The 14,654-nt window shown below is 36.5% G+C and overlaps 1 protein-coding gene across 1 annotated transcript in view; it reads right to left on the bottom strand.

Annotated features, from left to right (window-relative positions):
* Positions 1-14,654, bottom strand: part of FAM227B (family with sequence similarity 227 member B) — a 286,042-nt gene that overhangs the window by 254,732 nt on the left and 16,656 nt on the right. The gene's annotated exons all lie outside the window — the stretch shown is intronic.

Below are 14,654 nucleotides of genomic sequence, written 5' to 3'. Positions count from 1 at the left end.
CCTGCTGAATATCCTCATTTCCAATTCCAACAAGAGTTCCAAGATATTTTGGGCTATCTTGGATGGTGTCTACAATAAATTCAGAGCCAGTAATATAATAACATTCTCCTCTTACTGATGGAATATTTTAAAAGGCACAGTAGTGACCTGGTGAAAATAATTTAAATCTTTGACTGTTTCAGTGTAGTAAGTAATAATCCCATTTTTGCTAGTAGTTTCTTTGTAAGTTGAAAATGTATTCTTTCATTAGACAAATTAATTTTAATCAAGACATCTTGTTATTCCTTGCCTTAGAGACTGTGTGCACATTCGTCCTGCTTGGAAGGCTCCCCTGCCCCAAACCCTCTCCCTCCAATTCATTCTTGGCCTACTTAACTCTTATTTCAAATATCAAATTAAAAGTTGCTTTCTCTAGGAAGCCCTTCTTGGCCCCCCAAAAGATTCTTTATGGTAACAACAGCAGATCTGTATCTCTATGAGGACAAAAACTGTAGTGTAATCACTGCTGAAGTGTCAAAATTTCATGTAGTGACTGGCCAATGGTCAGTGCATAATTAAGTACTGTGATGTGTATAAATTAATGAATAAATGAGTAGACGAATGTCAAAGAAATGTGTAGGTATTTTAAAAAATAATAAAACCATTTCTAGAGAATGAAAAACCAGTGAGAAGAAGGCAAAAATAACAAGAATTCAGAATATCCTAATATAATACCCTAATATTCTGATGATGACATGTCTGAAAAGATTGTATTATGGTTTAATTTATAACAGATAATAAATAAAATAAAGGACATATGTGACAGTCATTATAAAAAACAAGTGTACAGAAGCAAAGATGCACAGAGCTGTCAAGAAATTTTATGGAAAACACAGGCTCTAGGCCTCACCAAATTGAGAAGAATAAGAAATAAGAGATGGTGTGCACACAATGCTTAGAGACAAAAAAATGTTCACAGTATAACCTTCAGGAATAGGGAGTATAGCAATTTCACTAGAAGAAAGCTATCAGTATATTTTGAAATGCACAGAATACAAAGGAGCCAATTTAAAACAATTTAAATGTTACCTTTTTTTCCCCTTTGTAATGGCTGTCAAACCACTTCTAGTACAAAGCCCTAAAAATACCCACATTTCAACTAAAGGGAATTAGAAAAAGGAATTGAAGAAGTGAAACTTGCATAGGAAAGTTTCAGATAATTTCAATATACAATCCCAGAGTTCTACAGGGGGGAAGTTAAAAGGAGATGAGGCATAAATTAAACAGACTTATGACCTTGCTAGGATGTAGAAGGATGCAAAAACACCGATGCTTCCATGGTAACAATATGAAAATCCCAGACCAAATAAAAATCTTACTTTTCTATGGGGTTAGTGAGAAGTGATGGATGCCAGTAAGCAGGACTACATAATTTGTGACAATTCAGAGTCCCTTGTTCAAAAAATAAGAATTTTAAGATGGTAACATCAGGCTATTAAACCTAGTATAGAGTCCTTCTAATCAGTAGGTCCTATGCAACTGCACAGCTTGCAAGCCCATGAAGCCGCCCTCCCTGTAAGCCTTGATGACCTGAAATCCAGAGAGGAACATCTCCTTAAGTAAGCATAAAGCTCACTTTATGAGAAATCAGCTGGGCCTCAAGAGTCAGCATGAGCTGGGGAATTAACCAGAGTCTGAAAGATACCCAAATGAAAGAATAAATGACAACCAAACAATCCCTTCTCCCGCCCCCAAGTCTTACTTCTTGGTTTTGTTAGAAAAGCAGAAGAGGAGGGGCTGCAAAGATACAGAACTTATGTAAGCCAACACATTCTTATAGTACTTGGGTTCCAGAAGCCCAGACAGAATTGAGTACAAAGGTGAACCAATAATATCTAAAACTTCATTCCACACGTGTAGGAACTCAACATTGACAAGATATAACAGGTGGCTGTGAAGAGGGAGGTTGGAATTTGGGTCACAAGTTAACTCAATCTAATTAAAGCTGCAGCCAACCCTAAAGCCCAACTCAAATCTAGGAGTATTTAAAAAAAAGAAAAAACCATCAGCCTCTCACTTGAAGTACTAAGAAGAGAAAAAAGGTTTGCACTCTCAAAACTAAAACTAAAACTTCAGCCTACACAATTTTTTCCACATAATGTCTAATACACAATATAATTTCAAGACATACAAAGAGGAAAAATGGGATCCATAATCAAAAGAAAATGCAGTCAATACAAACCAATTCACTGAGAATCCAGTGATTGTAATTAGCCTCAAAGACTTAAAAACAGCTATTATAAATACATTAAAGATTTTAAAATATAGGTTGGATTATAGTGCATGAAGACATGGAGTATTTAAAGAGAAATAGAAATTCTAAAAAAGAAGCGAATGGGATTTCTAGAACGATGCAAATACGAAACATAAGAAAACTGTGTCTATATTAATATCAGGGTAGACTTTAAGACAAGGAGTATTACCAGATATAAATAAGGTTATTTCACACTGATAAAAGTTCACTTCATTAAGAAGTCATACCAATGCCAAATGCATTTGCACCTAATAAGAGAGCTTCAAAAGAAAGAGCAGACGTTGATAAAACTAAAGGGAAATATAGGTGTTGGGCTGCGCCTCACAGGCCTGAAAGCTTTGTAATTGCTCAGTTGCAAGACTGAAGAAAGAACCTGAAAACAGCGACAGAGAAATCAATAGTATAGGAAATTACAACTCCAAAGGCCTGGAGCCACACCTCACCTCCCACAGCAGACAAGACACAGCAGTAATCCTTGCTACTCCAGGGAAAGGAGGCTACTATTTATAGGGGCAATTAACATCAGGTTGGCTCATCAGTTACCGTGGAAACCGGCAGAGGAGGGTCCTTCACAGCCCCTCCGGTTAATGAGGGCAGATGTTTCTCTTTGATAAAATAGCAGGTGGAGCTGTTTTCGTCTAAGGATTAGAATAATAACTGGCTGGGGAAGGGGCTGGTCGAGCAGGGGATATATAAAGAGGAAGAGAGCAGCCATCTTGAGGGGCCCGATAGGCAATAGATTTTAAAATCTCTTTGAGTAACTAATGAATCAAGTACACACATACACAAATCAGTAAGAAGATAAAAGATCTGAACAACATTATCAAGGAACTTAACCTAATTGACATTTATAAAACTATACCCAAAAACTGTAGAATATACACACTTTTTTTTTTTTTTGGCGGTACGCGGGCCTCTCACTGTTGTGGCCTCTCCCGTTGCGGAGCACAGGCTCTGGACGCACAGGCTCAGCGGCCATGGCTCATGGGCCCAGCCGCTCCGCGGCATGTGGGATCTTCCCAGCCCGGGGCACGAACCCGTGTCCCCTGCAACGGCAGACGGACTCTCAACCACTGAGCCACCAGGGAAGCCCCACAATCTTTTTATTTTTAAATTTATTTATTTTATTTATTTTTGGCTGCGTTGGGACTTTGTTGCTGCGTGTGGGCTTTCTCTAGTTGCAGTGAGCAGGGGCTACTCTTCCTTGCGGTGCTCGGTCTTCTCATTGCAGTGGCTTCTCTTGTTGCGGAGCATGGGCTCTAGGGCACACGGGCTTCAGTAGCTGCAGCACACGGGCTCAATAGTTGTGGCACATGAGCTTAGTTGCTCCGTGGCATGTGGGATCTTCCCGGACCAGGGCTCAAACCCATGCATGTCCCATGCATTTTTTTTTAACATCTTTATTGGAGTATAATGGCTTTACAATGGTGTTAGTTTCTGCTTTATAACAAAGTGAATCTGTTATACATATACATATATCCCCATATCTCTTCCCTCTTGCATCTCCCTCCCTCCCACCCTCCCTATCCCACCTCTCTAGGTGTTCACAAAGCACCGAGCTGATCTCCCGGTACTATGCGGCTGCTTCCCTCTAGCTATTTTATATTTGGTAGTGTATATTTGTCCATGCCACTCTCCCACTTTGTCCCAGGTTACCCTTCCCCCTCCCCGTATCCTCAAGTCCATTCTTTAGTAGGTCTGCATCTTTATTCCCGTCTTGTCCCTAGGTTCTTCATGACTTTTTTTTTTTTTAGATTCCATACATATGTGTTAGCATATGGTATTTGTTTTCTTCTTTCTAACTTACTTCACTCTGTATGACAGACTCTAGGTCCATCCACCTCACTACAAATAGCTCAATTTTGTTTCTTTTTATGGCTGAGTAATATGCCATTGTATATATGTGCCACATCTTTATCCATTCATCTGTCGATGGACACTTAGGTTGCTTCCATGTCCTAGCTATTGTAAATAGAGCTGCAATGAACATTGTGGTACATGACTCTTTTTGAGTTATGGTTTTCTCAGGGTTTATGCCCAGTAGTGAGATTTCTGGGTCATATGGTAGTTCTATTTTTAGTTTTTTAAGGAACCTCCATACTGTTCTCCATAGTGGCTGTATCAATTTACATTCCCACCAACAGTGCAAGAGCGTTCCCTTTTCTCCACACCCTTTTCAGCATTTATTGTTTGTAGATCTTTTGATGATGGCCATTCTGACTGGTGTGAGATGATATCTCATTGTAGTTTTGATTTGCATTTCTCCAACGATTAATGATGTTGAGCATTCTTTCATGTGTTTGTTGGCAATCTGTATATCTTCTTTGGAGAAATGTCTATTTAGGTTTTCTGCCCATTTTTGGATTGGGTTCTTTGTTTTTTTTTTTATTGAGCTGCATGAGCTGCTTGTACATCATGGAGATTAATCCTTAGTCAGTTGCTTCATTTGCAAATATTTTCTCCCATTCTGAGGGTTGTCTTTTTGTCTTGTTTATGATTTCCTTTGCTGTGCAAAAGCTTTGAAGTTTCATGAAGTTTCATGAAGTTTCATGTTTAGTTTTGTTTTTATTTCCATTTCTCTAGGAGGTGGGTCAAAAAGGATCTTGCTGTGATATATGTCATAGAGTTTTCTGCCTATGTTTTCCTCTAAGAGTTTTATAGTGTCTGGCCTTACATTTAGGTCTTTAATCCATTTTGAGTTTATTTTTGTGTATGGTGTTAGGAAGTGTTCTAATTTCATTCTTTTACATGTAGCTGTCCAGTTATCCCAGCACCACTTATTGAAGAGGCTGTCTTTTCTCCACTGTATATTCTTGTGGCAGGCGAATTCTTAACCACTGCGCCACCAGGGAAGTGCCACAATCTTTTTAAGTAATGGTACATGGAACCTTCACCAAGATGGACCTATGCTGTACCATAAGACAAGTCTCAAAAATTTCAAATAACTGAAATCATTCAGAGTGTGTTCTTTGACCACAATAGAAAATAGTAACAAAAAGACATTTAGGAAATCCTTGAATATTAAATAATCCATTTCTAGCTCAAAGAGGAAATAATAAGAAAAATTAGAAAGTTTTATGACTGAATGATAATGAAAGATAATGAAAACACAATGTATTAAAACTTGTGGGATGCACCTAAATCTATGCTTAGAAGAAAACACAGTGCTTAGGAAGCTAAAAAAACTGAGAAGAATTAAAAAATAAGTAGAAAAAGGAAAAAAGAAGATATGAGCGGAAGTCAATGAAATAAAAATATAAAACCAATAGAGAACTGAACAAACTGAAATCTTGTCTTTTAAGAGATAAGAAAAATGATACCTTAATAGATTGAAGTTAAAAAAATGAAAAAATATAAATGATCAATGCCAGGAATGATGAAGAGGATGTCATTAGGGAATGTTCACACATTAAATGACTAAACGGCACATAATTTAAAACTCATGTCAATGAATTTGACAACCTAAATGCAATGGATAAATCCTTAAAAGAAAAAATTACCAAAATTGAAAGATGATATAGAAACTTTCAAAAATAGAGGAGGGAATACTTCCTAAATCATTTTATAAAGCCAGAATAACTTTGATAATAGAATCTTACAAGATTACAAAAAAAGACTATAGACCAAATGTCCCTCAAGAACATAGATACAAAAATCTTTAACAAATTACTACCAACTTGAGGCCAGTCAGATATAAAAAGGATATATCATGCTCAAGTGTAGTTTACCCCAGGAATTCCAAAATCAGTTATAAAATTTTACAGTGTCTTTAATGTATCATCAGTGTTGAGTGGGATTCAAATCTATGAGATTTGTGGTCATCTTTTTTTTGTTGTTTTTTTTTTGTTTTTTTTGCGGTACGCGGGCCTCTCACTGTTGTGGCCTCTCCCGTTGCGGAGCACAGGCTCCGGACGCGCAGGCTCAGCGGCCATGGCTCACGGGCCCAGCCACTCCGCGGCATGTGGGATCCTCCCGGACCGGGGCACGAACCCGTGTCCCCTACATTGGCAGGCGGACTCTCAACCACTGCGCCACCAGGGAAGCCCTGTGGTCATCTTTAATGTCTGAATTTTAAAATTATATGTAATTGATTGTTTAAAACTTATTTTTATACATAATAATGACTTTTAAGACACATTATTCTAATTCATAGAAGACTTCAGCATAAATATTTTACATTTAGGTATTTTAAATTCAAACCTAGTATTTTCAAAACACAATTCATGATCATTGCTTAAAACACAAGTCCTTACTCAGTAAATCTTGTTCTTAGTTTAACTATAAAGGTTTCACAATCATCCAGGTTTGAAGTCTGAATTATCTTAGACTCTTCCTTCTCCTTCCTTATTTTCTATATCCATTTTATCACAAGTCCTTTAAAAAATACCTTTGATTATGCCTTCATTTACAGTTCCAATATTAATATAATAGTTATAATTACGGCTTGTTTTTTCCAAGTCATATGTGCAACTAATTTGTGTTTCTTAATCTTTTTGTTAAAGTAAAAAACATATACAGTAAACTGCACAGCTCTTAAGTGTATGGATTGATATATTTTTTTTACAAATCTGTACACCCCTATAACCAATGTACAAATCAAGACACAGAAAGTAACCCAATGTAACGTCTTACTCCTTTCCAGTTATTTGCCTCCCTAATATAAACAGTATTCTACTTCTACCTCTCTAGATAAATTTTGCCTATTCTGAACTTCATTTGAATGGCATAATCAATATGTACACTTTCTACCTTCCTTCACTTGACACTGTGTCTATAAGATTCATCCATGTTGTTTCAACATATAGTAGTAATGTTTTTTCTTTGCTGTGTAATATTCTATTGTATAACATATACCAAAATTTATCCATTCTACTTTTGATAGACATTTGAGTCCTTTTCTGTTTGTGTAAATTATGTTGTATATTATTATATCAAGATAATAAGAAATCTTTTTTAATGTCTTTGGTATACTTGATATAGAACTCGGAGTGGGATTGCTGGGTTGGCTTTAGTAGATATTGTCAAGTAGTTTTCCAAAGTGGTTGTCCCTATTTTCACTCTGAACAGAAGTGTATGAATGTTCCAGTAATTCCACATTCTTACTAAAGAATGTAGTATTCTTTAGTACTACTGTATATTTAGTATTGTCAATACTTTTAAATGTAGCAATTCTGGTGGGCCTGTAGTTGTATCTTGTGATTTTAATTTGCATTTCCTTGATGAAAAATGATGCTGATCAACTGCTTGTTGGCAATCTGGATATATTCTTTTGTGAAGCAAATGTTCAAGTCTTCTGCTCAATTTTTATTTGGGAGTTGGTATTTTTAACTGATATTATTGATATTGATTTGATGGCATTTTTATTAATTTTTTATTGTTATGATGTAGAGCTTTTGTCAGATAAGACAAAATAGTGTTCACCATTTTAATGCTTTTTATTATGATGCTTTAATTTTAGTAAAGTCAATTATTTATGCATTTTTATCTTATCTAAGAAATTTTTAACCTACCCCAAAGTAAAAAGATGGTCTTTTATTTTACCTTCTAAATGTCATACTTCTTTACTTTCACATTTAAGTCTATGATCTACCTTGAATTGATTTTTGTGTTTTAGGTGAGGTAATAAACTGAGGGTTTTTTTTTTTTCCACATGAATTTCCAGTTGATCCAGAACCAATTACTTTAAAAGACTGTGTTTCCTGCTACATTTTAGTACCACCTAGCCATATATTCAAGTGACTATATATGTCAGGATGTAGGTGTGTTTCTGGACACTCAGTTCTGTTCCTTTGGTGTAATTTTCTGTTCTTTTGATAATACCATACAGCTTCAATAACTGTACCTTTATTTTAAATCTTAATATGTTATAGTTTACATACTCCAGCTTTGTTTTCCTCTTTGAGTTGCTCATCACTATTTTTATCCTTTTACATTTCCCTTTAAGTTTTAGGAATCAGATTGTCAAATTCTGCAAAAACCTACTGGAACTTTGATTAGGATTAGATGACATATATTGATCAATTTGAGTAACTAACATCTTTACAATGTTATATCTTTGAACCCATGAAAATAGTGTATTCCTCCATTAATTTAGATCTTTTAAAATTTCCTTTGGTACTGTTTGTTAGAGATCTTGGACAATCTTTCATTAGATTTATCCCAGGATACTTGATGCTTTTTGTTCCTATTGTATAGTATGTTTTAAATGTTTAACATGTCCTTTTCTATTGTTTCTTCCTAGTAAATAGAAATATAAATGATTTTTCTATTTAAATCAGCTATATTGAGGTATAATTTACTACATAATTACTATGTAAAAAATTACCATTTTAAGTCACAGTTCAAAGAATTTTGAAAACTGCATACATCCATGTAACCTCCATTACAATTAAAATGTGTAATATTTAGATCACTCCCAAAATGTTTCCTTGTGCTACTTTATTGTTGATCCCTACAACTCCACGCAAAAATATCCCACCACTGGCGTTAGGCAACACTGATCTGCTTTCTGTAACTACAGACTAGTTAGTTATAAATTAGCTTTGCCTGGTCTAGAGTTTCATAAGAATGGAATCATAACATTATGTACTCTTTTGTGTCTGGCTTTTTTTGCTCAACATACGTTTTCTGTGAAATATTCAAGATCACTATGTAGTTTTAGGTGAGGTAATAAACTGAGGGTTTTTTTTTTTTCCACATGAATTTCCAGTTGATCCAGAACCAATTACTTTAAAAGACTGTGTTTCCTGCTACATTTTAGTACCACCTAGCCATATATTCAAGTGACTATATATGTCAGGATGTAGGTGTGTTTCTGGACACTCAGTTCTGTTCCTTTGGTGTAATTTTCTGTTCTTTTGATAATACCATACAGCTTCAATAACTGTACCTTTATTTTAAATCTTAATATGTTATAGTTTACATACTCCAGCTTTGTTTTCCTCTTTGAGTTGCTCATCACTATTTTTATCCTTTTACATTTCCCTTTAAGTTTTAGGAATCAGATTGTCAAATTCTGCAAAAACCTACTGGAACTTTGATTAGGATTAGATGACATATATTGATCAATTTGAGTAACTAACATCTTTACAATGTTATATCTTTGAACCCATGAAAATAGTGTATTCCTCCATTAATTTAGATCTTTTAAAATTTCCTTTGGTACTGTTTGTTAGAGATCTTGGACAATCTTTCATTAGATTTATCCCAGGATACTTGATGCTTTTTGTTCCTATTGTATAGTATGTTTTAAATGTTTAACATGTCCTTTTCTATTGTTTCTTCCTAGTAAATAGAAATATAAATGATTTTTCTATTTAAATCAGCTATATTGAGGTATAATTTACTACATAATTACTATGTAAAAAATTACCATTTTAAGTCACAGTTCAAAGAATTTTGAAAACTGCATACATCCATGTAACCTCCATTACAATTAAAATGTGTAATATTTAGATCACTCCCAAAATGTTTCCTTGTGCTACTTTATTGTTGATCCCTACAACTCCACGCAAAAATATCCCACCACTGGCGTTAGGCAACACTGATCTGCTTTCTGTAACTACAGACTAGTTAGTTATAAATTAGCTTTGCCTGGTCTAGAGTTTCATAAGAATGGAATCATAACATTATGTACTCTTTTGTGTCTGGCTTTTTTTGCTCAACATACGTTTTCTGTGAAATATTCAAGATCACTATGTATTATTGCTGAGTAGTATTCCATTGTGTGTGTGTGTGTGTGTGTGTGTGTGTGTGTGTGTGTGTTGCCTTGTTTAAAGATTTGAGCTATTATGGAAAAAAGCTGCTATGAAAATTGCATACAAGTTTGTGGATACATTTTAATTCCTCTTAGGTGGCTACCAAAGGTAAATACCTTATGACAATTAAAGAAATTGAATTTGTAATGAAAAATCTCACAAAGAAAAACTTCAGACTCAAATGGCTTCACAAGTATATTATATCAAAGATTTAAGGAAGCAATCACACAAATCTTACACATAATCTTGCAGAAAATAAAGGAGAAGGGAACATGTTCTAATCATTTTATATTTGTTCTCCTATATGTAATATGTCTCTTTCCTCTGGCTGTTTTTAAAATATTATATTTATCACTGGTTTTCAGCAGTCAGTGGGGTTGCTTTCCTCCCTCCCTCCCTGTTCCTCCCTTCCCCTGGTCCTTCCTTTCTTAATTCTGTTTGGGTTTGCTGAATTTCTGAATGTGTTCATTTATAGTTTTCATCAATTTGGATAATTATCCATTATTATTTATTCAAATGCTTTTTTCTTCTGCCCATCTTTCCTTCTGGGACTCCAACTGCATCTATGTTAGATAGCTTGAGATTGTTCTACAGGTCACTGAGTCTGTTGGGTTTTTCTTCTTATGCCATGCAGTGAGGCATGCAGGATCTTAATTCCCCGACCAGGCATCAAACCCACGCCCCCTGCATTGGAAGGGCACAATCTTAACCACTGGACCACCAGGAAGTCCCCTGTTGGTTTTTTTTTTTCCAAGCTTTTTTTCTCTGTGCTTCAGTTTGGATAATTAATGTTGTTAAGTGCATCCAGTGAAGTCTTCATTTCAGACTCACTTTTTTTCCTGGGTGCTATGTTAAAGCCCTAAGCCCCAATGTGACTGTGTTTGGAGATGGGGCCTTTGAGGAGGAAATTAAGTTTAAATGAGGTCATAAGGATGGGACCCTAGTCCAATAAGAGTGTTGTCCTTATAAGAAGAGGAAGAGACACCAGAAGGATCTTTCTCTCCATGCATGCACAAAGGCTATGTGAGGACACAGTGAGAAGGCAGCCATCTACAAGCCAGAAAGAGAAGTCTCACCAGAAACCAACATGAATAGCACCTTGGTCTTGGACTTCAGGCCTCCACAACTGTGAGAAAACAAATTTTTGTTGTTTAAGTTACCGAGTCTGTGGTATTCTATTATGGCAGCTAGAGCAGACTAACATAGATGCAACTTCTCAAAATTGTTATAGAATCATTCAGATTGTCTATTTCCTCTTTCATCAGTTTGGTAAATTGTGTTTTTCAAGGAAAACAAAAAATGTCAAATACTTTGACATAAGTATTTGTTCTTAATATCCTCTTATTATTTTTACCATCTGTAGGATGTTTCCACTTTCACTCCTGCTCTTTGAGTTTTCTCTTTTTACTCAGTCAGTCTAAGGCTTTTCAATTTCCTTAGTCCTTTCAAAGAACTACTTTTGGCCTTGTTGCTTTCCTATAGTGCACATTGGTTTTCAGTTTAATTGATTTCTGATCTTATCTTCATTAGTACCTATATTCTACAGATGTTTGAGAATTTCCCAATGGAAAAATCTGATCCTCTTATGAAGACACAGTGAGCTTGAGCTTTATATCACTGTTTTAAACTTTATTCTTCAATGCGAACAAAAATCCTAGGCTTACTAGATATTTAAGGAATAGATGTAAAATTTCAAAAAAGATAAAAATAAAAAAATAGAAATCCAAACAGATAAAAAAATAAAATCTGAGAGGATACAGACAATGCGGGGAACAGAAGGAAACTTTTAAAACATCTTTAAGATTCTTAGAGAGATATGATAAGATAATGCATCTCTGAAACCAAAACAGCATTTTATGAGGTGAGAGAAAAGAAAATGAAGGTACAAATATAATGCTATAAATTAATTATTCAACAAAGTTTGTAGGGGGAAAATAGCTGAAGAAATCTTCTGGAAATTAGAATAAAAAATGTTAAAGAAAAGAATCAGAGGAAAAAAGATAAGAACTTAGATGATTATTTCCAGAAAGTGACTTTCAACCTAGAAATTTAAATATAGACAGCCCATCAATTAAGTACATGGCATATTTCAGATCTGCAAGCCAGTTTAAAAAAAAAAAAATCACCATTTCTCCCTGTATTAGTTTCACATGCTGCTGTAACAAATTACCAAAAACTTAGTTGCTTAAATCAACACAGGTTTACTTATCTCACAGCCCTGCATTTTAGAAGCCTGAAATGGATCTGCAGAGCTACAGTACTCCTTCTGGAAGCTCTAGGGGAGAATTTGCTTCCTTGCTTTTTCCAGCTTCTAGGAATCCCCTACATTGCTTTGCTCCTTAGCTCCTTCTTCAAAACTCAAAGCCAGTAGTGTAGCATCTTCTTCCCTTTCTGACCTCTTATCTCTCTCTTATAGGGATGCCTGTGATTATGTTGGACCCACCTAGATAATCCAGCAATTTCCTCATTGCAGGATCCTTAACTTAATCACATACACAAAGTCCCTTCTGCCATATAAGAAAACATATTCATAGGATCTGGAGATTAGGGTGTGGACATCTTTGGCAGGGATGAGGGGGGCAGTTATTATCTGTCTACAACATTTACCTTTTCTCAGGAAGCTACTAGAGGATATGTTTCAGAAAAACAAAGGATTCCATAAAGAAAAAGGAATCAAGGAATCCAACACAGGAGAGCACTATCGGATTGGTAAAAGAAACTAATACTGAATGAACTAGAGGTTGAAATGCTCTAGAGGGAATATCTGGAAGGAAAAAAAACCTTCTAGATTAATTGATGTGTTTGAATGTAATGTTTTATCACTTTGGCAGAGTTTCTGAGGACAGATTATTAATAAATACAATAAAAATATGACAATTAAGACAAAGGAAGATAAAAGCCTGTATTAAAAGTTAATGTGGAGGAAGACCTTCAAGATGGCGGAGGAGTAAGATGTGGAGATCACCTTCCTCCCCACAAATACATCAGAAATACATCTACATGTGGAACAACTCCTACAGAACACCTACCGAACGCTGGCAGAAGACCTCAGACTTCCCAAAAGGCAAGAAACTCCCCACATACCTGGGTAAGGTAAAAGAAAAATGGAAAAACAGAGACAAAATAATAGGGATGGGACATGCACCTCTGGGAGAGGGCTGTTTAGGAGGAAAAGTTTCCACATACTAGGAAGCCCCTTCACTAGCAGAGACGGGGGGGGGTGTAGCAGGGGGGAAGCATCAGAGCCACGGAGGAGAGCGCAGCAATAGGGGTGCAGAGGGAAAAGTGGAGAGATTTCCACACAGAGCATCACTGTTGACCAGCAATCACCAGCCTGAGAGGCTTGTCTGCTCACCCACTGGTCGGTACGGGTGGGGGCTGGGAGCTGAGGCTCGGGCTTCAGAGTTCAGATTCCAGGGAGAGTACTGAGGTTGGCTGTGTGAACAGAGCCTGAAGGGGGCTAGTGTGCCACGGCTAGCTGGGAGGGAGTCCGGGAAAAAGTTTGGAACTGCCTAAGAGGCAAGAAAACATTGTTCTGGGGTGCGCGAGGAGAGGGGATTCAGAGCACCACCTAACAGAGCTCTAGAGATGCGCGTGAGCCGCGACTATCAGCGCGGACACCGGAGATGGGCATGAGATGCTAAGGCTGCTGCTGCAGCCATCAAGAAGGATGTGTGTAATCACAGGTCACTATCCACACCTCCCCTCCCCGGAGATTGTGCATCCTGCCACTGCCAGGGTGCCGTGAACCAGGGAAAAGTTCCCGAGGAAAACACATGGCTTGCCTCAGGCTGTTGCAACGTCACATGGCCTCTGCGGCTGCAGGCTCACCCTCCATTCTGTACCCCTCCCTCCCGCTGGTCTGAGTGAGCCAGAGCCCCCTAATCAGCTGCTCCTTTAACCCCGTCCTGTCTGAGCGAAAACAGACGCCCTCAGGCTACCTACATGAAGAGGCGGGTCCAAATCCAAAGCTGAACACCTGGAGCTGTGCGAACAAAGAAGAGAAAGGGAAATTTCTCCCAGCCTCAGGAGCAGCAGAATAAATCTCCACAATCAACTTGATGTACCCTGCATCCCTGGAATACCTGAATAGACAACGAATCATCCCAAAATTGAGGTGGTAGATTTTGGGAGCAACTGTAGACTTGGGGTTTGCTTTCTGCAAATCTAATGTGTTTCTGGTTTTATGTTTATCTTAGTTTAGTATTTAGAGTTTATTATCAATGGTAGATTTGTTTATTGATTTGGTGGCTCTCTTCCTTTTTTTATATATATAGATATATATATATTTTTCCTTTTTCTCTTTCTGTGTGTGTGTATGTGTATGCTTCCTTGTATGATTTTGTCTGTATAGCTTTGCTTTTACCATTTGTCCTAGGGTTCTATCTGTCTTTTTTTGTATAGTTTTTAGCACTTGTTGTCATTGGTGGATTTGTTTTTTGGTTAACTTGTTCTCTTCTTTATTTGTTTCTTTTATTACTTTTTAATTTTTTTAATTTTAAATAATTTTTAAATTTTTTATTTTAACAACTTTATTTATTTATTTATTTATTTATTTTTTTAACATCTTTATTGGGGTATAATTGCTTTACAATGGTGTGTTA

Source organism: Lipotes vexillifer, unplaced genomic scaffold, assembly GCF_000442215.2.
Source record: "Lipotes vexillifer unplaced genomic scaffold, Lipotes_vexillifer_v1.1 scaffold24, whole genome shotgun sequence".
NCBI classification, from domain to species: Eukaryota; Metazoa; Chordata; class Mammalia; order Artiodactyla; family Lipotidae; genus Lipotes; species Lipotes vexillifer.
The sequence above is the reverse complement of the archived record's forward strand: the minus strand, read 5'-3'. Positions and strand labels throughout refer to the sequence as shown.